Source organism: Balaenoptera borealis, assembly GCF_965194805.1.
Source record: "Balaenoptera borealis genome assembly, chromosome: 11".
In the NCBI taxonomy this organism is placed as follows: Eukaryota; Metazoa; Chordata; class Mammalia; order Artiodactyla; family Balaenopteridae; genus Balaenoptera; species Balaenoptera borealis.
This window is the reverse complement of record NC_138868.1, coordinates 61,400,286-61,428,192: the sequence shown is the minus strand read 5'-3', so window position 1 is coordinate 61,428,192 and position 27,907 is coordinate 61,400,286. Positions and strand designations below refer to the sequence as shown.

General features: G+C 38.8%; 1 long non-coding RNA gene across 1 annotated transcript in view; it reads left to right on the top strand.

Moving 5' to 3' along the window:
* The first annotated feature begins 6 nt into the window (after window positions 1–6).
* LOC309606383 overlaps window positions 7–27,907 on the top strand; it is an 805,264-nt gene continuing 777,363 nt past the window's right edge. The window contains exon 1 of the long non-coding RNA XR_014231787.1: window positions 7–20,841. This is a non-coding gene — a long non-coding RNA (uncharacterized lncRNA). The remainder of the gene's footprint in view (window positions 20,842–27,907) is intronic.

Below are 27,907 nucleotides of genomic sequence, written 5' to 3'. Positions count from 1 at the left end.
GGATATTTGCCACCATGGTACTGCCAGTAAGAAATCTGGCCTTTTTCTGCTCCGTTTCTCTTTGTTTCTGAGGTCAGTTTTGTGGTAGTTTGGTTAGGTTTTGCCAGTTTAGGAAAATGACTCTGTTTTCCTTTTCTTTTTACATCTGAGCAAGTTATATTCTGTGGTTACTGATGATACTTCAGTAAGAAGCCTTTAAAAACTGATGAATCAGCTATTCAGAAGGTAGAATATAGTTATGTTCAGCATTTTGGTTTTTAGATTTTACTTTCTGGTGATTGGTATGCTGTCATTAAAGCCAGAAGTGTCAGGACACTAAGAGGCAGGTGCACAAGAACTTTTCTGTATGGCTTCCAAAAGACAAGCTGACTAATTCATGCAGGCAGCATATTTGACATTAATAAATGGCTGAACCGTTCCTATTTCCAAGGGGTTGGCTTCTTTCAAGCAGTTCTTACACTGAGACCTTTCTTCAGAAGAGCTTTTCTAGGATAACAAATAGGGCTGGATCAAAACCTTTCAGGGACAGAGAGAGAGACTAACAGTTTCTACTCTGTTGAAAGATTTCTCTTCCCTTGTTTGCTTTTATTTTCTCTCAGTTCTTTTTTCTTCACTCTGCCTTGGGAACATTTTCTGCTTTTTAAAAATTGTATCTTGAGCTTGAGTATTTCTAAAGCACTTATTTTTTTTTATAAAATGCAGATATAATGTTCATTCTTGGGTGGGAGACTGAAATATTCCCCTTACTTTCCCTGGCATCTGGGAGATACAGAAAAATCTTTGTCTGGTTTTGGAAGCCTTCAGTTCTCATTGTAATAAGTTGTCCATCAAAGCATTTGGTCACTATTTTCATTTCAGCATCAGAGAAAAGTCTGCTGGGGTGGGAATTTAAGGGTCAAGACAATACTAGTTTTTATTCTTTGTCAACTAAGAGGTTATATAATGCAAGGTTTATGGGCTTAATGGAGGATATTCTTACTATTTATTTTAGGCTACGTTTATTTTAGCATATTTTCATTGAAACCTTTTTTACTTAAAATCTTTAAAATACTTTGCCACTTCACTTAATATTGATTGTTTGGATGAGTTGCATTTTTGTGAAGAGAAAAGTTGTCAAAAAATGACTGTTTTTTATGTACATGTTTTTTCTATGTACATTTCATGACAGATAGCAACCTTAACTAAAGTTGGCCTAATTATAATATGCTAAAATTTAATTTTAAATTGAAAAAGAATTGAAGCATCAAATAAGCCTTATTTAAAGCATCCCTCTAATTATTAGATGATACTTTTGAAAGACCAGGAAAGAGAGACACAGAGAGTTGGAGTGTTTTTTTTTTTTCTCTGTCTTTGTTACTCTAACTACCTAGAGTCAATGGGCAGAACTAAAGAAATTTAGAGATCTTTCTTAAGGGATCTGTAGAGTCAAGAGATTCTCCAGAGGAGCCAATGTCTAGTCTAGTATATTAGAGAGTTCTGAAGGCAACTCGGATGTCATCCAGTCCAACCACATCATTCGTAGGTGATGGCATTGTGGCCCAGAGAGAAGGGACTTGTCTAAGGCCTCACAGCTCATTTTTAGCAGAACCAAGCCTTGCATCCAGGTTTGTTTGTTGTTGCTGTTGTTTTGTTGTTTTCACTTTATTGGTGTAGCTTAAATCTTTGTTTGAATTCAAGCAACAAAACCTCATTAAACCAGCTTAAGCAAAAGAGGGAATTTTTTGAAGCTGTGCAGGAATAGCTCCAGGACTTGGGTAACTAGGAATTGTGAAAGAATGGAATTAGGGTGTGGAAAGTCATTAAAAGTCAAGACTGCTACTTTCTCTCGCTTACAGCAGAGGTCACCAGTTGTCAACCAGTGCGTACGATTTGCTTCTTTTATTTGTAGTTTGGCTAGCAGTCTAAAGTGTGCATGTGCATCAGAATTACCCGAGGGGCTTGTTAAAACATTGATTGTTGAGCCCCATCCCAGAGTTTGTAATATGTCTAGGGGTGGATCCTGAGAAGTTGCATTTTTAACAAGTTTCCAGATGACGCTGGGGAATCACACCTTGAGAACCACTAGTTAAGAGAATTCTGAATTTGAATTTCCTCAGACAAGGCATGTGCCTTCAGTTCTCCTCACTCCTGTTGTCCTACCTGATCCCACTTGAGTAGGGGAGCCCTGCCGAATGCTTCCTTTCCCATGGCTGCTTCATCTCTGCAGATCAGCTTCCTCTTCTCTGCTCGCAAAAGGCCTGTCACGACTTCCCATGGTGTCCTCAGGCCCCTGAGGCTGTACCATCTCACAAGCCCACAACTCTCAGATGGTTAGGGAGGGATAAGACCATAAAAGCATGGCTTCAGAGACACACTATTTAGGATGAGGGTGGAGGAAGAGCAGCTCAAGCAATTCAGTGTATAACTATCAAACAGTGTTTCTTGGAACACAGGTGTCCAACAAAATGCCAATGACTTATGTAATAGAAAGATCCATAGTTAAGCAAGGTTGGAAAATGATGGGTTAAACAAAGTTAAATCGTTTTTTTTTAAAATCTGTAAATATGCATTGTGACTTTCCGAAATGGTGATCAAGAATACAACTTTTGCTTACAGAAATGTTCTTACTTACAGAACATTTACAAGGCATAAGATGTTCTGGAACCTGGAGGATACAATGGTGAAAAAGCAAACACAGTGTCTCTACTAATAAGGTTTACATTCCAGTGGGAGGAAGACACGAAATGTCAAATTATACAGACAGAGGGTACAATTATAAGTGTTATGAAGAGTGGGGTTATTAGGAAATTTAGCGGCGAGTAGTCTGAGCTGGTCTGCGGGAGCAAGAGAATGCTGTTCTGAGATGTGACGTTTTAGGTTATCTAAACGGTAAATGGGGGCTATACTAGAAGAGGAGTGGAGAAAACGGCATGTGCAAAAGCCCTGAGTGTAGTATACTCAAGGAACTGAAAGAAGGCCTCTGTATGGGACAGCAGATGACCCCATGACCACAGAGAAAGTGACATAAGATGAATCTGGAGACCTGGGCAGGGAGGAAGCTCATTCAAGTAGACCATGATAAGGAGTCTTTATAAGGAATGAGAAACCAAACCGTCGATTGTCCTTAATTCGGGGGAGTGACATGAACAGATTTTCATTTAAAGAGATCACTCTGGCTATAAATTGGAGAGTATATTGGAGGGGGTAAGCATGTAATATAGGAGGCCACAGTTGCAGTTGTCCAAGTAAGAGAAAGAGAGCTTTGGCTAGGGTGGTAGAGGTGGAAATGAGAAGTGGATGAATTTGAGAGAGATTTGGTAAGGAATGCCAGTGGAATTTGGTGATGAGTTTTATATGAGATGAGAGTTGGGCAGGTGTCAAGGTTGATGATTTCTGACTAGTGCGCTTGGATAGATGGTGGTGCCATAGACTTGGAAAGAAAGCCCCACTGGATGAACAGGTTTGGCAGGAAGATTATGAATTCAGTTTTGTCATGCTGAGTTTTATATACTTTTGAAATAACCAAGTGGAGCTAGCTGTCAAGTAGGACTGTTGGATGTAAAGATCTGGAACCCAGTGTGGGTTGGAGAGCCATGGTGAATAGATGGTAATCAAAGCATGGGATGGGATGTGAGCTCAAGGAACTAGTGTTCAGGAAATATACTTCAGGAGCTGCTACTATACTGTACTTACCACAATACATTCTTAAGAAGACCCCAAACATCCTAATTCTCCTGCAACTGTAGTACATTTGACTCCACTGAGCCAACCTATCACTTGATCCCTGGTACAGCCTTTGCAAAAATTGGGATCTACCTCTCTGCACTCATTTCCCATTCTTACTGCTGCCTTTCACTTTCCTAATAACCTGCACTTCAAACACAAAAATTTCTGTTATTCTAAAATACTGCTCCTGGGCTTCCCTGGTGGTGCAGTGGTTAAGAATCCGCCTGCCAATGCAGGGGACACAGGTTCAAGCCCTGGTCTGGGAAGATCCCACATGCTGTGGAGCAACTAAGCCTGTGTGCCACAACTACTGAGCTTGCGCTCTGGAGCCTGCGATCCACAACTACTGAAGCCTGCATGCCGCAACTGCTGAAGCCCGCAGGCCTAGAGCCCATGCTCCACAACAAGAGAAGCCACCGCAATGAGAAACCCACGTGCCGCAATGAGAAACCCACGCGCCACAACGAAGAGTAGCCCCCGCTCGCCGCAACTAGAGAAAGCCCGTGCGCAGCAACGAAGACACAACACAGCCAAAAATAAATACAATAATATAAAAAATTAATTAATGTATTTTAAAAAATAAATAAAATAAAATACTGCTCCTCTGTCTGATTCCCTTCTCATCACTACCCTCCAATGTGTTTTCACTGGCAAACTTCTTTGCATCCTTCAAAGCCCAGATCAACTTGATTACCTCTCCTGTGAAGTCTTTCTCAGCTTTCCCAAAGGAGTAGTCTTTCAAATCTATGCTGTCACAGAACAAGGTTCACACCTAGGGTGTCAGCTAGAATGTAAACTTCATCAAGGTAGAGATTGTCTTGTTCATTTCTGCATCTCCAGTACCTTTCAGCAATTCCTGACCACCTCTAATTTAGTACACATGCCCCAAACATTTAGCAATAAATTGCTAAATGTTTTCACCCTCTTTTTAGGAAGACCAAACTATCTGAGAGCAGGGACTATGCCTTACTTCTTCTAGTAATCAGCATCTAGTAATGGCACAGCGCTGGGCAGCTGGTCTCAGTAGGCCCTTGGTAAATTTATACAAATGGATACTTTCCAGGGTGGAAAGGCCAAGCTTTCTGTCCATCTCTATAGCCAAGCATCTTTCACAGCTCTGATGTGCTTACATGACCTCCTGCCTTGGGCTTCCCTGGATTTTGGAAAGTACTTCCTGCCCTGGGCTTCCCTGGGTCTCCAAGTACTCAGTACCTCTAAAACTTGGACTCACTGATTTTCCCTCACTTCAACTACTCATGCCTCAGGCTCCCTCTCCTACTCCATCAGTCTGGCACTTTTTATCAAAGGAGCTGAATATAACTCTGCCTTGATGTTAGGTGGGAATAGAACACTGACTAGAAATAGCCATTCAAGTGGGTAGATTTCTCTGGAGCCACTTTTCAACGCAAGGGGGTGAAGGAAAGGGCTGGTTTTAACAGATTTTGCTGCCTAATAGTGGAGATACATAAAATTGCAGAGCTGAAAAGCAGTCTTGGGATCATTTAGTTCTACATGTGTGTTTAACATGACTAACATCTTTAATAAGAAACCCAGGCCTGGAATGTGAAAGTTACTTGCCCAAGGTCATTTGGCTCACATGTTTATTTATTATTTATTTAAAAATTTTTGTCACACCTGGTTCTGAAAGGATTTCAGGTGATCTAAAAGATATACAGTAAGCACAGCATAAATGGGACAGAGAGATTTAAAAGGGATAGGGATGTAAAATGGATCTAGGAATGCAAACCATAAAGCAGCATTTATCGAACAGTTTCCACAGAATGCTAGTAAGGCCAGACGTAAGTGGGTGTTACATAAAAAAGAGGTACATGATCAAACTGTTTGAACATGGTTAAAATAAATTTAAACAGATTATCTTTACTACAGAATCTCTCAAAACTTTGATATGCCACGTTCATTGTGAAATCAACAAGAATGTGACATTTCCCAAACTTACTTGATCTATAACCCCTTTTTCAACAACGTTTAAGAACTAATGCTCTGCCAAGCATACACTTGGGAATGCTGCCATGGAATTCTAGACATTTTCTGATGATAGAGGCCAAGAAAATTTGGCTCTAAGCTTTTTATCAGCCATCTGCAAAGAGGAAAACAAAGTCAGTTAAACAGTTCACACTGTACTTAAGATCAATCAGCCTGGAGAGTCCCAGGCAGGAACTTCCTGAAAGAGCCTCAGAAAGTGGAAAAATGTAATGAATAAGATTTTCAATTTCTCTATACATATTGCTAAATTTCACTGTATTCATTCTTATATGACCTTTCAGTATAAAGGAAAATCATAACACCAAAGTATAATGATTAAACTGTAATGAGCTAATGAAATATACTACTGGTATGTATATATATTGGGGGGGGGGTGTGTGTGTGTGTGTGTATTTGCTGATCTGACTTAATCTAGAAATATATAGATTTTACAGTGTCTGGAGGAACACTCTCAGTCAAAATTTTTCTGAATAGATGTTCGTTGGCCAGTTTAAATGTCATTGTAGATAGTTGAATAAGGGGAAGGAATGATGTTTTGTAACACAAATGAAGTAGTTTGAAAAACTGCTTCTGAATCTACTCAGACATTTGTATCTACTATTACCCTACTTGGCTCACAGATGAACTATGGGACCAGTGGCAGCTCACCAGCCACGTGGAGGCAGAGCAGAGATAGGGAATCAGGTGCTTCTATGCAATGTTGTTTGCATCTGTTACCAAACTTCCTCCTTAGCTTTGGGAGAGTGGTTTAAACTGCTTTTCTTTGTTTCGTAGCCCCTGAAATCTAGATGCAAATAGCCAAAGAAAGGCGTGCAGAAAACCATCAATCAATAACTCCAAGATATTAAACTCCAAGTGAAACTTTTTGCTCAGGTGATATGTAAGGTGCTATGACACTGAGGATATATAGTAAATGCCCTTGAATAAGTGCAGTACAGTGGAAGTAGCCAGATGATTTGATGAATGGCCTCCTTTTTCATCGACACAGGCTATCAGATTATTCTTGTTTCAGAAATCTCACGACAGGAGACATTTCATATGTTATCATGATGTCAGTTCATTTAGTTAATCTATCTACCTTCAGAATGGAAGGTACAATATAAAGCAGTAAAGTAAATCATCTGCTTTATCTCTGAGGAACTCATGGTCAGAGTTACACCACCTCTTCTGTCTCCTTTTCTGATGCCACAAAACCCTCACCTGCGGGAGTTTATTCTTTAGGTCTAAGCCAGTGGTTTTCAACTGGTGTCAATTTTACCGCCCAGGGACATTTGACAATGTCTTCAGATGTTATTGGTCATCACAAGTCGGTGTGTATGTGTGTGTGGGGGGAGGGGGGTGGGTTGTACTGGCATCTAATTTAGTGGACATCCTGCAGTGCAAAGGACAGCCTCTCACAACAAAGAATTGTCTGGCCCCAGATGGCAATAATGTTGGTGTCGAGAAACTCTAGTCTAACCTAAATCTTCTCCATTATAATTTAAGGTCCTTTCCTCAAGTTTTACCCAACAAAGGAGATGAAAAACTGATGGTTTATTCAGCTCATCCAATAGTCTAACGCTCTAAAAAACACAATAGCACAATGTATAGTACAGACACATTATCGTCTCTAAAATTTAATAACCTTTATTTTGAAGTCTGATTCTTAAGTTACTCCTTGAATTCTTAAGTAACTTAATTCTTAAGTTACTCCTTGAACTTCACTGGGCCGAATAACTGCAATTCTTTGGATTGTTTGTTCATTTATCATTTGTTCATTCAAACGTTTATTGAATGGCTACTCTATGCAGTACAGTGTTAGGTAGTAAGAATTCAAAGGTAAAGCCCTATTGTTTTCAAGAAGCTCACTATTAAAGGGGAGAGATGGTCACAATGTCAGATGATTAAATACTTTGGGCTAAGAATTTGGGTTGCATTCAGAATGCTGTGGGAGCATGAAAGCTGAAGTGATGAATTCATCCTGTAAGTTTGAGGAAGGCTCTAAAGGAGAAGTAACATTTGAACTGAGACTTGAAGGCTGGAAGTTTGCAGGGTGGGTGGAGCTTGGTGAGAAAGGCAATAAAAGCACTATTTAAAAAAAGGTATTAAGCACTCATCATGTACCAAGGGTTAGGCACCCATCATGTTATTGTGAAAAAGATAGACATAGCTCCTATCGTCATGGGGGTTATAAAAAGAAAGCCAAAAGAAACCTCCCCTGTAATGCTTGTATCATAGTTTACATGAACTCTGCTGCCTGCCTTTTCTCATTTTGAGCCCCTTAACATCCCTGTGCGGGAAGCAAGGCAGATATTACCTACCTCCATTTTATAAAGGAGGACCATGAGGCCAAGAAAAATGAAGAAACTTCCACCCCCAACCACTAGCCACATATCTAGTAAATGGCATGGTCTGATCCCAAATCCTGTGCTTTTCTACCATTCCTTGGTTCCAAATGCAATTTCCTGTGGCAGAGAGGCAAGCACAGTCTTTCTACCCCTCTCCTTTCTCTGCTGTCTTCATCTCTGGCTAAACTTTTGTTTTCTGCTGGCCCCAGTGCAGAAGAAGTTTTTCAGCCTTCCCAGTTCTGATTGCTAAGGGACTTCCCAGGGAAGGAAGGAGTGAGAATTGCTGTCCTGCCACTATCCATTTGCAAAATAATTTCTACCTTGATTTCCCAGATTTTTTGAGAAATAAGGAAAACTGAGATGTGGAACAGAAAATCCCTTTTGTTTGTCTTGGTGTTTGATAATGTATGCAACCTCTCTGGGTGGTTTAAGCGGTTTAGGTACTTTCTACAAAAGGGATCTTTTAATGACAAAACTAATGTGATTATCTGAGTGAGGGTGAGAGGCGTATTCAAAGCTTAAAGAAAATCTGTTAGAATAGCTGAATGTATCTGCTTAATCCTTTCTCTAATGTGGCTGAACAATGCTCTGGGAAGCCATTGGTCCGTTCTTTCTTCTAGTAAATGCCTGTCTCCAGAGGTAGGGACTGTTTGCAGCTTTTGATACCCTTATGCTTCACCTTCTCAGCTGCACAAAAGTACAGGAAAAGCCTGGAGGAGCCCAAAGCACTGGCAGAAACCAAGTGTCTCCTGAATGCTGAGGGCGAAATGTACAGCACATGCATGCTTTCTCCACCAGCGTGCGAAGAAGTCGGGGCCGCAGTAACCAGCGGGAATGGCATCTCGGAGAAGGGCCCTGTTCTTTGTGCCTGCTTTCATTGGGTGCTGGGTGAGGGATCACTTGTGGAAGCTTAAAATCTTACACCTGAGTTTTAAGAGTGGTTGAGCTACTCCTTTTTGGGGGGTGGGGGTGGGCAAGGGAAGCATAAGAGGGGAGAAAAGTGATACAGGTTTGGGTTCTGCAAATTGCTCTGTGAATCTGAAGCAAAATCAAAGTCCTTTCTCTCATTTGTGAACTCAGGATAATTATACCTGCCACATAAATTCACTGTGAGAATCAAAGTGAAAACCTGAACATGAATGTGAAAGTGTCACAGCCAATCTAGAGCATGATCAGATAACATGTTGTACACTTTTATTTTTTATTTTACCTTACTTTATTTAAAGTATTATTTTAAATTCTTGTTCTTTTAAGAATACCTTTCTTTTCTAAATGTATAATTCAATTTAACTTAAAACATTTATTCGTTACTTACTACGTGCTGGGCACAGTTCTGGGAATACAGATACAAATAAGTCTCTGAACTTTAAGGAGGTCATAATCTTGTAGGGAAGACAGGCATGTAAAATTCAGCTTGATAAGTATGCATCAGAAGTGATTAATTTTAACCTGGAGTCAATAATAATAGCTAAATGTTATACAATACTTACTATTTGCCAGGAGCTGAGTCAAATGTTTTCCTTAGGTTACCTCATTCAATCCTTGTAGCCCTATGAGGTAGGAACTATTATGCCCATTGCACAGATGAGGAGGCTGAGGCTTGGTCAGATCAATTAAGTCACTTTTCCACCACCATAGGTGGTGGGCCAAATTAGAGTCCCAAATCTGTCTGACTTTACAGTTTAAACCCTTACTCATTGTGCCATGCTACATCTCAAATCAAGGAAGACTTCCCTGAGGAGTTAACCATAGCTGGGTTTCAAAACAGAATTAGAAGTTTTCCAGGTGTACAGAGGAGAAAGGCAGATGGAATAGCATGGGTAAGAGAGCACATTGGCTAGAAAAACATCTGTGCAGAGAGGAACTAGAAGCAGTTTGTGATGATAATGGAGTGGGCAGGTTGGACGAGTAAGTTGGGGCCAGATTATGATCTTTCATACTGCACCTTTGTGGAAAAAGTATGTAAATTATTTACTTTAATTAATTACTTGATTTATATTTTGTTTATCAAAAAGGGTTTTACAGGACTTCCCTGGTGGTCCAGTGGTTAGGAATCTGTCTTGCAATGCAGGGGACGCTGGTTCGATCCCTGGTCAGGGAACTAAGATCCCACATGCCGCAGGGCAAATAAGCCTGTACGCTGCAACTACTGACCCTGTGTGCCGCAACTGGGGAGCCTGTGTGACACAACTACAGAGCCCATATGCTCTGGAGCCTGAGCGCCACAACTAGAGAAGCTGCACGTGGCAACTACTGAGCCCACGTGCCACAACTACAGAGAGAAGCCCATGCGCCACAACGGGGAGCCCACGTGCCACAACGAAAGATCCCGCATGCAATGCAGCCAAAAATAATAATAAATATTTTTTAAAAAGGGTTTTGCAGAAAGTGGGAACGGTAGCCACTTTTATGGTGCAGAATCACAAAATATACTTCAAATTTTAGAATCAGAAAACTTTCATGATAGAAGGCACTTAAGAGATCGTGGACTCATTCTCTGTAAGAGGAAATCAAGGCTGAATGCATGTAAATGTCTTAATCAAGGTTATAAAGCAGTTTAATCAGCTGAGACAGGAATATCTGTGTTTTTCAGATGGATTATGGAGTTAAAGTGAACAATAAATGATAGTTACAGGATTATCTTCAGGTGCATTTATAGAAATTGGTGAACTGAAAGGAGGGATAGATAAAGTAGATAATTGCAGGGAATGGGAATAAAGTCCTTAGTTGAAGCTGTAGGTTCCCCACTGGGAAACTTCACGACAGCTCTCTTCGAAGAGTGGTGTTGGATATGTAAGTGAGTGTCTTGGCTGATCTGAAGCTGGGAAACGAGTTTGCCTGGAAAACAGAGTTAAGATAGATCTTCCTACGTCTACTTATTACATTTTTTTGGCCACTTTAAATGGGGGCCTGGAACAGATGTGAGCTGGTTCTTGTTCTCATTGAGCTCACAATCTGAAAGATGGGACAGACAAGAGAACAGGTAATTGGAACCAACTGAATTTAGTAATAAAAATAAGGTATAGGATGCTATGGCAGCCCAGAAGGGGCATGAGTAACTGGGTTCTGGATGGGCAAGGAAAAGCTTCCTTGGGTCGGGGGGGTGCAGGTAGTGACATCTAAGGTAAGACCTGAAAGATGAGTAAGAGTGCAATGCAGGAGAGGGAAAAGAGTGCTCTAGATAAAGGGAACAGTTTATGCAAATACCCCAAGTAATTTGGGAAAATTAATTTGAATGTACTATTCCCATTTGGTATAGCTGAAGTGTAGTGTGTGAGGAGGGAGTGATATGGGTTTTCTTCTCTGACCTTCCCTTCCCCAATACGCAAGTTTACATATACAGGCAGTTTACTAGAGAGTGTCACAACTCTGACAAAAAAGATAGAAATGCATTTGGGAGTACCACAGAGAGCAGGTGTTGATGTGCTGGGAGCACACTAAATGATTGCAGAAAACAAAAACTCCAGTATTCCCCCCCTCCCTGTGTCACTACAGCTATCCCACTGACCTGAGAACCAGCCTTCCTAAAGAAACTACTTCTCACCTCTAAGACAGAAAACAAAAGGCATGAAATCAATGCTCTGAATGTAAACGAGACAAATAAATGTCAGTGCAGCAGGAGGGGAGAGCAATAAAGTGAGCAGGCCTGAGTGATGGTGGTAACCTGCTGAATTCTCAGGTCACAGAGTAATTTACTGACTGGTCCTAGGCCACTAGATAATTATCCAGACAGCCCTGATTCTGGTGCAAAGCCTCCTGCTGCTTATGTTATTAATACCAGCAGCAATCAGCGGGCGTTGGTGGGAGCAAACCGAGTCCCCAGGCTGCTGAGTGAATGCAGAGGCACCTTCCAGGGCCCTCTGAGCTGGACCTCACCAGGAAAACTGGTCGGCTCCAACATTCAACTCTTTGCCCAGCTGCTGTGTGGTCCCCAGGGAGAGGCTCCCCAAGGGTGGCTGAGGGCTTGGACAAAGGAATAAGATACCCAAGTTCTGGAGTTTGACCACCTTGTGCAAAGAACCTCTGCCCTGTCCCCCCTTGGACCTGACTGGAAAGTGACTTTGAGGCCTCCCCAGAATAACTTAAATTAATATCCATGGAACAATGTCAAACACTTCTCTTTGACATGGCGTGGGAATTAGACTCCACCGCGTTCATATGGGGCCAGGGAAAGTGATGGTGTCTGTTTTAGGGTTTAATCATTTGGGAGCTTGACCTCAGGTAACCCTGAAGGGATTTTAGGGGGCAGTTGGTATGGGGGTAGGGCTCTCTTATCCCATATCCCTCTTTAGAATATGATAACATATGCAAAGTGCCCAGCACATAGTAGACATTTTCAATCAATGTGACTGTACTTCCTCTTCTTCCTCCTATGACATTATATGGTGAATGGCCTCCTGACTGATCTTTCATTTTCTTTTCCCTTCAGGACAGTGGTTCTCATCCCGGGACAATTTTGCTTCCTAGAGAACATCGCCAATGTCTGAAGAGACATTTTTGCTTTCATAACTGGGGACAGGAGAGCTAATGGTAATTAGTGGGTAGAGGCCAGGGATGTAGGATGCTAAACATCCTACAATGCACAGGACAGCCCCTCACAACAGAGAATTAATCAGTTCAAATATCAGTAGTGCCGAGGTTGAGAAAACCTACTCTAGGAGATTCTGCACACTGCAGCCAGAGTAATCCTATTAAAGACAAATCTTAAGTCACTTTCTTGCTTAGGAAGTTCCAAATGGTTTAGTCATCATAATTGCATAACTAATTATTCACTCAATATGTATGGAGCACCTGCCCTGTGGCAGGCACTGTGAGATTGCACAGATACATCTGTGTAGACCCTGCCCTTGAACTGATGATTGCAAAACACTGACTTTCTGTCATCTCCAGGGTAAAGTCCAACCAACTGAAAGTAGAGAGGGAATGTAGGGGAATGAAAAATGAGAACTTGGTTTCAGGACATGAGGAGTGATTCTGCTTGTGGGACATCCAAGCAGATTGGACAGAAAGGACAAGAAATATCACTCTAGATGCAGCAGAACTCTCTACAACCAGAGTGGTGGGGGTGGAGTGCTGTGTTTCTAGTTTCAGTAAATAGAACTCCCAGCTTCTCAGGTGCCAAGCCTGAAGCCCAGGCTTCCTTCTTGACCCTTCTCTCTTTCTCAGACTCTCAATTCAAGTCTTTTTTGTGTATTCAGTGAAGGAATTATGCCCCAATGCTTAAAGTATCTATTGTGTGTAATGAATTAACTTTTCTCCATTGCATCTAGAAATGGCACCATCCTTAAGAGAATTTAAAAAAACAAAGTCATTCGAAATATTTTCTGTAAGATTTAATTTTATCAGGGGACTGTTGTTGAAAAAGGTTGCCGTGCATCACGTCTCTATGGCTTGTGTTTTAGTTAAACTCATTATTATGATCTTCAAATATTTTTTTCTTTGGAGAAATGTCTATCCAGGTCTTTTGCCCATCTTAAAGTCAGGTTATTTGTATTTTTGCTATTGATTTGTGAAAGTTTCTTGCATATTTTTAATATTAACCCCTTATCAGATGTGTGGTTTGTAAATATTTTCTCCCATTTCATAGGTTGCTTTTTCATTTTGTTGATTTGTTTCTTTTGCTGCTTGTGCTTTTGGTGTCATATCCAAAGAAGTCATTGCCAATGCCAATGTCAGGAAACTTTCCCCCTATATTTTCTTCTAAGGGTTTTACAGTTTCAGGTCTTAACTTTACGTCTTTAATACATTTTGAGTTGATTTTAGTGTATAGTGTAAAATAGGGTTCCAATTTCATTCTTTTGCATGAGAATTCCCATTTTCCCAGTACCATTTATTGAAGAGGCTATCCTTTCCCCATTGTGTATTCCTGGCACCCTTGCTGAAGATCAGTTTACCATAAATGTGTGGGTCTATTTTGGGGTTCTTTATCTGTTCCACTTGTCTCTATTTCTATTTTTATGCCAGAACCATACTGTTTTGATTATTATAGCTTTGTGATATGTTTTGAAACAAGGAAGTGTGATGCCTCCAGCATGGTTCTTCTTTCTCAAGATTGCTTTGGCTATTCAGAGTCTTTTGTAGTTCCATACAAATTTCAGGGTTGTTTTTTCTATTTCTGTGAAAAATGCCATTGGAATTTTTATAGGGATTGCATTGAATCTGTAGTTTTTTTTAGTAGTATGGACATTTTAACAATACTCTTCCAATCCATGAGTACGGAATATCAGAATATCTTTCCATTTATTTGTGTCTTCTTCAATTTCTTCCACTAAAATCTTATCATTCTCAGTGTATAAGTCTTTGACCTACCTGGTTACATTTATTCCTAAGTATTTTATTGTTTTTCATGCTACTGTAAATAGGATTGTTTCTTTATTTCTCTTTTTGATAGTTTATTGTTAGTATATAGACACAACAACTGATTTTTGTATGTTGATTTTGTATCCTTCAAATTTACTTTTGGTGGAGTCTTCAGGGTTTTCTATATAAAATATCATGTCATCTGCAAATAGAGGCAGTTTAACTTCTTTCTGATCTGAATGTCTTTTATTTCTTTTTCTTGCCTAGTTGCTCTGGCTAAGATTTCCAGTACTTTATGGAATAAAAATGGTGAGAGTGGGCATCCTTGTCCTGTTCCCAATCTAAGAGGAAAAACTTTTAGCTTTTCACTGTTAAGTACGATGTTGGCTATAGGTTTGTCATCTATGGCCTTTATTATGTTGAGATACGTTCCCTCCATACCCACTTTGTTGAGAGATTTTATCATAAATAGATGTTGAATTTTGTCAAATGATTTTTCTGCATCTATTGAGATGACCATATGATTTTTATCCTTTGTTAATGTGGTGTACCACATTGACTGATTTGCAGGTGTTGAACCATTCTTGTATCCTGGAATAAATCCCACTTGATCATGGTGTATGATCCTTTTAATATATTGTTAAATTCAGTTTTCTAATATTTTGTTAAGGGTTTTTGCATCTATGTTCATCAGGGATATTGGCCTATAACTTTCTTTTCTTGTGACATTTTTGCCTAGTTTTGGTATCAGTGTAATGCTGGCCTCATAACATGAACTTGGAAATGTTCCCTCCTCTTCTATTTTTTGGAAGAGTTTGAGAAGGGTTGCTAATAATTCTTCTTTAAATGTTTGGTAGAATTCACCAGTGAAACCATCTATCCTGGAATTTTGTTTGTGGGGAGGTTTTTGATTACTGATTCAATCTCCTTACTAGTAATTTTTTCATTCAGATTTTCTTTTTCTTCATAATTCAGTCTTGGTAAGTTGTAGTTTGCTAGGAATTTATCCATTTCTTATAGGTTGTCCAATATGTTGGTGTATAATTGTTCATAGTAGTCTCTTATGATCCTTTGAATTTCTATGGTATTAGTTATAATGTCTCTTCTTTCACTTATAATTTTATTTATTTAAGTAAGTCCTCTCTCTTTTTATCTTGGTAATTCTAGCTAAATGTTTATTATTAAAAAAAAAATAGCTCATAGTTTCATTGATCTTTTTGTATTTTTAGTCTCTATTTCATTTTTTTCTGTTCTGATTTTGTTATTTCCTTCCTTCTACTAACTTTGGGCTTAGTTTGTCTTCTTCTTCTTCTTTTTTTTTGTTCCTTGAGATATAAAGTTAGGTTGTTTATTTGAAATATTTCTTTTTTCTTAATGTAGGTATTTATCACTATAAATTTCCCTCTCACAACTGCTTTTAATACATCCCATAAGTTTTGGTATGTTATGTTTCCATTTTCATTTGTCTCAAGATATTTTTTGATTTCTCTTTTGATTTTTTTCTTTGACCCATTGGTTGTTCAGTACTGTGTTCCTTAATCTCCACATATTTGTGAAGTCCCAGTTTCCTTCTTGTAACTCATTTCTAATTTCATACCACTGTGATAAGAAAAGATGATTAATATGATTTCAATCTATTTAAATTTATTAAGACTTTTTTTGGTGGCCTAACATATGATCTATCCTAGAGAGTGTTTCATGTGTGCTTGAGTAGAATGTGTATTCTGTTACTGTCAGATGGAATGTTCTATAAAAGTTTATTAGGTCTATCTCATCTAATGCGTTGTTTAAGGCCAATGTCTCCTTGTTGATTTTCTCTCTAGATGATCTATTCATTACTGAAAGTGGGTTATTGAAGTATCCTACTATTATTATATTGCTGTCTAGTTCTGATCTGTTCATATTCAGATCTGTTAATATTTGCTTTATATATTTATTTATCCTGTTGTTGGGTGCATCTATATTTATAATTATTATATGCTCTTGATGAATTAACCTCTTAATTATTATAGACAATAATAACAACATTTATTATTATTATCTTCTTTGTCTCTTGTTACAGTCTTTGGCTTAAAGTCTGTCTGATGATTATAGTCTGTCGCAGTGTGGGTCTCTTCTGATTTATCTTATTTGGTACTCTCTGGGCTTCCTGGATCTGGATATCTGTTTCTTTCCCCAGGTTCGGGAAGTTTTCAGCTAATTTTTCTTTGAATCGGTTTTCTGCCCCTTTCTTTCAATTATATTTCTGGGACCTCTAGAATGCATATATTGGTCTGCCTGATGGTGTCCCACAAATCTCTTATCGTCACTTTTTCTCACTCTTTTCTTTTTGCTTCTCTGATGCAATGAATTCCATTGCCCTGTGTTCAAGTTGGCTGATCCTTTCTTTCACTTGATGTAGTCTCTTGTTGAACCCCTTTATTGAATTTTTCATTTTGGTTATTATACTCCTCAGTTCTGTGATTTCTGTTTCATATTCTTATATTTTCCGTCTCTGTTGGAATTCTCACTTTGTTCATGAATTGTTCTCCTGACTTAAGTGAGCATCTTTATGACCATTTTTTAAAAATTGATGTATAGTTCATTTACAATGTTGTATTAGTTTCTGGTGTACAGCAAAGTGATTCAGTTATACATATGTATATATATATTCTTTTTCATATGCTTTTACATTATGGTTTATTATAAGATATTGAATATAGTTCCCTGTGCTATACAGTAGGACTTTTTGTTTATCTATTTTATATATAGTAGTTTGTATCTGCTAATCCCATACTCCTAATTTATCCCTCCCTCCCTTTCCCCTTTCATAACTGTAAGTTTGTTTTCTATGTGTGAATCTGTTTCTGCTTTGTAAATAAGTTCATTTGTATCATATTTTAGATCCCTCATATAAGTGATATTATATAATATTTGTCTTTCTCTGTCTATTTACTTCACTTAGTATGATAATCTCTAGGTCCATCCATGTTGCTGCAAATGGCATTATTTCATTTTTTTTTATGGCTGAGTAGTATTCCATTGTGTGTGTGTGTGTGTGTGTGTGTGTGTGTGTATATGTATATATATATATATATATATATATATATACACATACCACATCTTCTTTATCCATTCATCTGTCAATGGACATTTAGGTTGCTTCCATGTCTTGGCTACTGTAAATAGTGCTGCAATGAATATTGGGGTACATGTATATTTTTGAATTATGGTTTTCTCCAGATATATGCCTAGGAGTGGGATTACTGGATCGAATGGTAGCTCTATTTTTATTTTTTAAGGAACCTCCATACCTTTCTCCATAGTGGCTGTACCAATTTACATTTTCACCAACAGTGTAGAAGGGTTCCCTTTTCTCCATACCCTCTCCAGCATTAGTTATTTGTAGACCTTTTTATTTTTGGCTGTGTCACACAGCTTCTGGGATCTTAGTTCCCTAAGCAGGGATCCAACTCAGACCCTCAGCAGTGAAAGCATGGAGTCCCAACCACTGGACTGCCAGGGAATTCCCTTATTTGTAGACTTTTTTTTTTTTTAACATCTTTATTGGGATATAATTGCTTTACAATGGTGTGTTAGTTTCTGCTGTATAACAAAGTGAATCAGCTATACATATATATACATCCCCATATCTCCTCCCTCTGTGTCTCCCTCCCACCCTCCCTATCCCACCCCTCTAGGTGGACACAAAGCACCAAGCTGATCTCCCTGTGCTATGCAGCTGCTTCCCATTAGCTATCTATTTTACATTTGGTAGTGTATATATGTCCATGCCACTCTCTCACTTCATCCCAGCTTACCCTTCCCCCTCCCTGTGTCCTCAAGGCCATTCTCTACATCTGTGTCTTTATTGCTGTCCTGCCCCTAGGTTCATCAGTACCATTTTTTTTTGTTAAGATTCCATATATATGTGTTAGCATATGGTATTTGTTTTTCTCTTTCTGACTTACTTTACTCTGTATGACAGTCTCTAGGTCCATCCACCTCTCTACAAATAACTCAATTTTGTGTCTTTTTATGGCTGAGTAATATTCCATTGTATATATGTGCCACATCTTCTTTATCCATTCATCTGTCGATGGACATTTAGGTTGCTTCCATATCCTGGCTATTGTAAATAGAGCTGCAATGAACACTGTGGTACATGACTCTTTTTGAATTATGGTTTTCTCAGGGTATATGCCCAGTAGTGGGATTGCTGGGTCATATGGTAGCTCTATTTTTAGTTTTTTAAGGAACCTCCATACTGTCCTTCATAGTGGCTGTATCAGTTTACATTCCCACCAACAGTGCAAGAGGGTTCCCTTTTCTCCACATCCCCTCCAGCATTTATTGTTTGTAGACTTTTTGATGATGGCCATTCTGACTGGTGTGAAGTGATACCTCATTGTAGTTTTGATTTGCATTTCTCTAATAATTAGCAATGTTGAGCATCTTTTCATGTGCCTATTGGCCATCTGTATGTCTTCTTTGGAGAAATGTCTAATAAGGTCTTCTGCCCATTTTTTGATTGGTTTTTGTTGTTGTTGTTATTGAGTTGTATGAGCTGTTTGTGTATTTTGAAAATTAAGCCCTTGTTAGTTACATCATTTGCAAATATTTTCTCCCAGTCCATAGGTTGTGGGTTTTTTTTTTTTTTATGGTTTTCTTTGCTACGCAAAAGCTTATAAGTTTGATTAGGTCCCATTTATTTATTTTTGCTTTTATTTCTATTGCCTTGGGAGACTGACCTAAGAAAACATTGCTTTGATTTGTGTCAGAGAGTGTTTTGCCTATGTTCTCTTCTGGGAGTTTTGTTGTGTCATGTCTTATATTTAAGCTTTTAAGCTATTTTGAGTTTATTTTTGTGTAGGGTATGAGGGAATGTTCTAACTTCATTGATTTACATGCAGCATCCAACTTTCCCAACACCACTTGCTGAAGAGACTATGACCATTATTTTGAATGCTTTATCAGGTAAATCCCTTATCTCTGTTTCATTAAGGTCTGTTTCTAGAGTTTTATCTTTTAACTTTGTTTGGAACATATATCTCTGTTTCTTCATTTTCTTTGGCTCTTTGTATTGGTTTATGTAAATTAGATAAAAGAGCCAACTCTCCCAGTCTTGATGGAGTGGCCTCATGTAGGAGATGAACCTTATTGCTCAGCCCAGCCCTAGCTCTTAATTGTCTCACAAACCTTTGTGATTGTCCAGAGTGCCTTCTTTGTTCTTAATGACTATTTAGTAGTAGGCGTGTCAAGACCTGTCAGTGTGCCAAAGGGGAGGAATGCATTTAGTACCTAGATGCAGGCTGATTGGAACAGGCAGCAGCTGGGAAAGTATGTATTTAAGTCGCTTTCAGGAAGAAACTGGTAGATGAGCATTTTTGCCTGTTCCCTCTGTGCTTGGCCTGAGGTGTGTAACCAGGGTGGTGTATTCCTGAAACCATTAAGAAATGTGTCTTTGTTTGCTACAATCCTGTGGGACTTGTGGATGCAAGCCCCACTGGCTTTCAGAGCCTGGTGTTCTGGGGGCCTATCCCTCAGGTTAAAAGTTAGATCACAAAATGTGGGTCCAAACCCTTTGCATTTCAGGGAGAAGCTGGGTGTTGGGAATTCCTTTCCAAGTACATGGTGCTGTGCTGGGAGTAGAGTCTATGGTGAGAGTGTGTCTCAGTTTTTCCTACCTGTTTTGATATGGGTATTTTCTCATTTGCCTGACGTGTAAGAGTTTCTCAGCTAGTTTCTGTATTTATTTCAGAGGGAACTGCTCTGTCTATAGCTGTATATTTGGAGTGTGCATGGGAGAACGGGAGTTCAGGAGCCTCCTGTGTCAGCAACTTGGTCAAACTCCTGAATGTCCTTAAGGTTTTTAACTAAAAAATAATAGGTTGGGTGTGGAGGGAAAAGATGTATGTGTATATTTTGACAGGAGGGTGAAGTGGTATGTGTGGTGGTGTGTGTGTGTGTGTGTGTGAGTGTGTGTGTGTGTGTGTGTATTAGGGGAAGGGGAAGGTAGGTAGTGGATGTGTGTAAAGCCTTCCATTTTTACTCAGAAGGTTATTGTGATGATAAAGGCAGTTTTACAGAATTTTAGAAACTGTTAAGTGCCGTAGAAATGTAGTCGCTATTATTGTTAGTGCCTGGAACAATATAAGCCAGCCTCTTGGAGATGGCACCACATTGGGCCGAGCACCAGGATTTTCTCTCCTAACCCCTTCAAAGCTTTGCTTCTTCAAAGCCCTGCCTTCAAAGGGCTTCTCCTTGGCCTAGAAGCAGAGGGGGAGTATAGAATTTATACCATCTATCCAAGTCAAGACAGATTAGAAAGGAAGGCAGGGACACTTCCCTAAGCACTGTGAGCAGGTACTCCCTTGCAGCAGGGAGTGAGGGCCCCGAGAGGCTTCTTGGTGGTTTTTATTTGGCCTAAACTGAGATGAGTTGTTTTGTTGTCTCTAGCCACACAGACGTCGCCAAAGGACATTGACTCCTTAATATGCACAGCAGCTGGGCAGTGAGCTTCAAGGTAAGACGCTGCTTGTCCAGGTACAGGTATAGGGGCTTTACTCTCTCTGGAGGGATCTCGGAAGTGAGAACTAGCCTGGATGTCAGGACATCTGAATTCAAGTTCAGGCTTTGCCATTCACCAAGTGTGACCTCAGGCAAGTTCTTTTATCATTCTGGACCTCAGTTTCCTTAAGTATGAAATTAAGGAATAGAATTTAAGTTGTAAGGGCACTGTTGAGAATAAGAAAAGAGACTTCTCCCCTCCTTTTCCTTAGAGCATTTTTAAAAGAAAACTTACAAATTCTTTCTCTACCCCTTTGAGATGTATGTAAATCTTTTCAAAAGCATCTTGCCAGTTTTACAACCCAGGAATGCCTTTTAAGGACTTGGGAACCATCTCTCTTTTTAAAATTGTGGCGAAATATATATAACATAAAATTTACCATGTTAGCCATTTATTTTTTCTTTTTCTTTTTTGAATGTATTAAAGATATGGGTTATAAACACAGGCATGGAAACTAGAATATTTACATACATATATCATGGCTCATTAAGAAAAAGATTATTAAAGCATAATGTGAGGAATACATCATATTAATTCATAGTATAAACACACTTTGAGAAGTAATTTAAGTCAGGAATAATAAAAATACAGATATAACATTAGCACTATTCATACATATTCTGTTCTGTCATATATATGAAAATATACACATGAATATAGCTCTTTTAAACCAAATTTTTACATACATATTCCATGTTAGCCATTTTAAAGTGAATGGTTCAGTGGCATTAGATACATTCTCATTGTTGTACAATTGCATCACCATCCATCCTGGGAGACTTTTCTTTGAAAGGTAGCCATTAAGGGAGACAGAACACCTATATCCCAGTTTCTGGGAGAAGGTAGGGGCCTAACCTCAGTGGGTGACCTGCTCCAAGTTGTAAAACTTCCTCCTTTCATAAAGATATGAGAAGTTTATTTTTCTTTTGGTTAAAACCAATTAGCAGACATAGATGGCCACCTCAGTTACCAGGTGAATATAGGATAAACTATATGTGACAAGTCCTCTTACCTGAGGACTAGCTCTTGTTTCGCTTGAGAACATATTTGAAATGGATTGCATCTGCTTTGGTTTGTTAGGGCTGCCATAACAAAATACCACAGACTGGGCACCTTAAATGACAGAAATTAATTTTCTCACAGTTCTGGAGGCTAAAAGTCCAAGATCAAGGTGTCGGCAGGTTTTGTTTCTTCTGAGGCCTCTCCTTGGCTTGCAGATGGCTGCCTTCTTGCTGTGTCCTCACATGGTTTTTCTGTTGTGCACACACACCCCGGTGGCTTTCATTTTATTTATTTATTTTTTTAAATTTTATTTTATTTTTGGCTGTGTTGGGTCTTCATTGCCACGTGCGGGCTTTTCTCTATTTGTGGAGAGCGGGGGCTACTCTTTGTTGCGGTGTGCAGGCTTCTCATTGCGGTGGCTTCTCTTGTTGCAGAGCACAGGCTCTAGGCGCGCGGGCTTCAGTAGTTGTGGTGCGTGGGCTCAGTAGCTGTGGGGCACGGGCTTAGTTTCTCCGCGGCATGTGGGATCTTCCCGGACCAGGGCTTGAACCTGTATCCCCTGCATTGGCAGGTGGATTCTCAACCACTGCGATACCAGGGAAGTCCCCTTGGTGGCTCTTTGTGTGTCCAAATTTCCTCTTCTTATAAGGACATGAGTCAGATTGGATTAGGGCCCTCCTTTTAATCACCTCTTTAAAGGTCCTATCTCCAAATACAGTCATATTCCAAGGTTCTGGGAGTTAGGACTTCAACATATAAATTTTGAAGAGGAAAAGATTCAGCTTGTAACAGCTGTATAAAAGGGTGAGATTTCTTTCTGTCTTTGTAATCTCTTAGTGGATTGCCTGTTCTTGCATCATATTCTGGTTTAATACTTATTCAACTTTTAAATTGTTCAATAAACAATTTAATAAAATTGTTTTCTTTCTCTTTGGCCTTTGTGGAGAAGGTTTCTGGGCTGGGAAGAGATTTTGTTTTTAGTTATATTTCCCCAACAGTATAAACAGTACTGAAGTGGGAACCAAGGTAAAAGTTTTGAGGTCTGCTCACTATGGAAAGAAGATGTATAGAGTCACTTCCTGTTTGGAGCCCTGATTTCCCAATCTTGATGGGCAAGTGGAAGGTGGTTCTTGATTGAGATTCAAGTTATTTCTCCAAATTCTATGTCCTATGGAAATGAAATCTCTCAATTCTTTTTCTTATAAAATGTACTGATGGTAGCGGGTTGGGGAGAAGGTGGAGGGGGAAAGGCCAGAGCAAGAGCAGCCTACAAGAGCACATTCTCTAAAAGACAGCAGTTCCAGTTGCCTCCAGATTCCTATTAAAATATCTGGATAAATGAAACTCCTTTTATCAGCATTCCCCAAAGGATTCCAAGATGCATGCAAATTACCCCGGGCCTAAGGATTCACTGGCTGTGAGATGACAGCAGGTTGATCTCCTCTAAGCCAATTTCCCAATTTCTCTCCTTTTTAAAAAAATTGAAGTATATCTGATTTATAATATTATATTAGATTCAGGTGTACAGCAGATTGATTCAGTATTTTTACAGATTATACTGCATTAAAAGTTGTTATCATAGCTATAATTCCCTGAGCTATACAATATATCCTTGTTGCTTATCTATTTTATACCTCATAGTTTGAATCTTTTGATCCCATACCCCTATCTTGCCCCTTCCTCCTCCCCTCTCCCCACTAGTAACCACTACTTTGTTTTCCAAATCTGTGAGTCGGTTTCTATTTTGCTGTATGCATTCCTTTGTTTTATTTTTTAGATTCCACATATAAGCGATATCATATAGTACTTGTCTTTCTCTGTCTGACTTATTTCACCAAGTATAATATTCACTAGGTCTATCCATGCTGCCGTAAATGGCAGAATTTCATTCTTTTTTATGGCTGAGTAACATTCCATTACTGTTGTGATATATATGTGATATATATATATCACATCTTTTTTTTTTTTTTTAATTTTATTTATTTATTTATTTATTTATGGCTGTGTTGTGTCTTCGTTTCTGTGCGAGGGCTTTCTCTAGTTGCGGCAAGTGGGGGCCACTCTTCATCGCGGTGCGCAGGCCTCTCACTATCGCGGCCTCTCTTGTTGTGGAGCACAGGCTCCAGACGCGCAGGCTCAGTAATTGTGGCTCACGGGCCTAGTTGCTCCGCGGCATGTGGGATCTTCCCAGACCAGGGCTCGAACCCGTGTCTCCTGCATTGGCAGGCGGATTCTCAACCACTGTGCCACCAGGGAAGCCCCTATCACATCTTCTTTATCCATTCCTCTGTTGATGGACATTTAGGTTGCTTCCATGTCCTGGCTACAGAAATAGAGCTGAAATGAACATTGGGGTGCATGTGGCTTTTTGAATTATAGTTTTCTCAGGGTATATGTGCAGTAGTGAGATTGCTGAGTCATATGGTAGTTCTATTTCTAGTTTTTTAAGGAACCTCCATACTGTTCTCCATAGTAGCTGTACCAATTTACATTCCCACCAACAGAGTAGGAGGGTTCCCTTTTCTCCACACCCTCTCCAGCATTTATTAATTGTAGACTTTTTGATAATGGCCATTCTGACTGGTGTGAGGTGATACTTCATTGTAGTTTTGATTTGCATTTCTCTAATAATTAGCAATGTTGAGGATCTTTTCATGTGCCTTTTGGCCATCTGTATGTCTTCTTTGAAGAAGTGTCTGTTTAGATCTTCTGCCCAATTTTTGATTGAGTTGTTTGTTTTTTTGTTATTTAGCTGTATGAGCTGTTTGTATATTTTGGAAATTAATCCCTTGTTGGTCACATCATTTGCAAATATTTTCTACCACTCTTTATGTTGTCTTTTTGTTTTGTTTATGGTTTCCTTTGCTGTGCAAAAGCTTTTAAGCTTAATTAGGTCCCATTTGTTTATTTTTGTTCTTATTTCCATTACTCTAGGAGACGAAAGACGAATCCAAAAAGATATTGCTGTGATTTATGTCAAAGTCTGTCCTGCCAATGTTTTCCTTTAGGAGAATTATAGTATCTGGTCTTACATTTAGGTCTTTAAACCAGTTTGAGTTTATTTTTGTGTATGGTGTTAGAGAAGTTTCTAATTTCATTCTTTCACATGTAGCTGTCCAGTTTTCACATCACCACTTATTGAAGAGACTGTCTTTTCTCCATTGTGTATTCTTGCCTCCTTTGTTGTAGATTAATTGACCATAGGTGTGTGCGTTTATTTCTGGGCTTTCTATCCTGTTCCATTGATCTATATTTCTGTTTTTGTGCCAGTACCATACTGTCTTGATGACTGTAGCTTTGTAGTATAGTCTGAAGTCAGGGAGCCTGATTCCTCCAGCTCCATTTTTCTTTCTCAAGGTTGCTTTGGCTATTCAGTGTCTTTCCATACAAATTTAAAAATTTTTTGTTCTAGTTTGGTGAAAACTGCCATTGATAATTTGATAGGGATTGCATTGAAATAGATTGTCTTGGGTAGTATAGTCATTTTGACAATATTGATTCTTCCAATCCAAGAACATGGTATATCTTTCCATTTGTTTGTGTCATCTTCAATTTCTTTCATTAGTGTCTTATAGTTTTTGGCATACAGGTCTTTTGCCTCCTTAGGTAGGTTTATTCCTAGGTATTTTATTCTTTTTGTTGCAGTGGTAAATGGGGTTGTTTCCTTAATTCCTCTTTCTGATCTTTCATTGCTAGTATATAGAAATACAACAGATTTCTGTACATTAATTTTGTATCCTGCAACTTTACCAAATTCATTGATGTGCTCTAGTAGTTTTCTGGTGGTGTCTTTAGGATTTGCTATGTAAAGTACCATGTCATCTGCAAACAGTGACAGTTTTACTTCTTCTTTTCCAGTTTGGATCCCTTTTATTTCTTTTTCTTCTCTGATTGCTCTGGCTAGGACTTCCAAAATTATTTTGAATAAAAGTGGCAAGAGTGGACATCCTTGTCTTGTTCCTGATCTTAGAGGAAATGCTTTCAGTTTTTCACCATTGAGAATGATGTTTGCTGTGGGTTTGTCGTTTATGGCCTTTATTATGTTGAGGTAGGTTGCCTCTATGCCCACTTTCTGGAGAGTTTTTATCATGAATTGGTGTTGAATTTTGTCAAAAGCTTTTTCTGCATCTATTGAGATGATCATATGGTCTTTATTCTTCAGTTTGTTAATGTAGTGTATCACACTGATTGATTTCCGGATACTGAAAAATCCCTGCATCCCTGGGACAAATCCCACTTGACCATGGTGTATGATCCTTTCATTGTATTGTTGGATTTGGTATGCTAGTATTTTGTTGAGGATTTTTGCATCTATGTTTATCAGTGGTATTGGCCTGTAATTTTCGTTTTTTATGGTATCTTTGTCAGATTTTGATATCAGGGTGATGGTGACCTCTTAGAACGACTCTAGAAGTGTTCCTTACTCTAATTTTTTGGAATACTTTCAGAGGATAGGGGTTAACTCTTCTCTAAACGTTTGATATAATTTGCCTGTGAGGATATCTGGTCCTGGACTTTTGTTTGTTGGGAGTTTTATTGAAAAATTGAAAATCACAGATTCAATTTCAGTACTTGTAGTTGGTGTGTTCGTATTTTCTATTTCTTCCTGGTTCAGTCTTGGGAGATTGTACCTTTCTTAGAATTTGTCCATTTTATTGGCATATAATTGCTTGTAGTAGTCTCTTATGGTCCTTTGTATTTCTGTGGTGTCAGTTGTAACTTCTCTTTTCATGTCTAATTTTATTGATTTGGGCCCTCTCCCTTTTTTTCTTGATGAGTCTGGCTAAAGGTTTATCAATTTTGTTTGTCTTTTCAAAGAACCAGCTTTTAGTTTCATTGATCTTTTCTATTGTTTTCTTAGTCTCTGTTGTATTTATTTCTGCTCTGATCTTTATTATTTCTTTGCTTCTACTAACTTTGGGTTTTGTCTGTTCTCCTTTCTCTAGTTGTTTTAGGTGTAATGTTAGGTTGTTTATTTGAGATTTTGCTTGTTTCCTAAGGTAAGATTGTATTGCTGTAAACTTCTCTCTTAAAACCGCTTTTGCTGCATCCCATAGGATTTGGATCATCATGTTTTCATTGTCATTTGTCTCTAGGTATTCTTAAATTTCCTCTTTGATTTCTTCAGTGATCCATTATTGTTTGGCAGCAAACTGTTCGGCCTCCAGGTGTTTGTGTTTTTTGCAGTTTTCTCTTGTATTCGATTATTTAAAAAATTATTTTTTTTTATTTATTTATTTATTTTAGTATTTATTTATTTATTTTTTGTCCACACGACGTGACATGTGGGATCTTATTTCCCTGACCAGGGGTTGAACCCATGCCCCCTATATTGGAAGCACAGAGTCTTAACCACCGGACCACCAGGGAAGTCCTCTTGTAGTTGATTTCTAATCTCATAGCATTGTGGTTGGAAAAGATACTTGATATGATTTTAATTTTCTTAAATTTACAGAGGCTTGCTTTGTGGTCCAGCATGTGATCTATCCTGGAGAATGTTCCTTGTGCACTTGAAAAGTATGTGTATTCTGCTGTTTTTGGATGTATTGTCCTGTAGATATCTATTAAGTTCAACTGGTCTATTGTGTCATTTAAGACCATTATTGCCTTATTGATTTTCTGTCTGGATGATCGCTCCACTGATGTAAGTGGGTTGTTAAAGTCCCCCGCTATTATTGTATTATTGTCAGCTTCTCCTTTTATGTCTGTTAGTATTTGCTTTATATATTTAGGTGCTCCTGTATTTGGTGTGTATATGTTAACGAGTGTAATATCCTCTTCTTTTATTGATCCCTTTATCGTTATATGGTGTCTTTTGTTATAACCTTTTAAAAAACTCTATTTAGCCTGACATGAGTATTGCTACCCCTGCTTTCTTGTTGTTTCCATTTGCATGAAATATCTTTTTCCATCCCCTCATGTTCAGTCTGTGTGTGTCTTTACCTCTGAAGTCATTCTCTTGTAGGCAGTATATAGAAGGGTCTTGTTCTTTTATCCAATCAGCCACCCTATGTCTTTT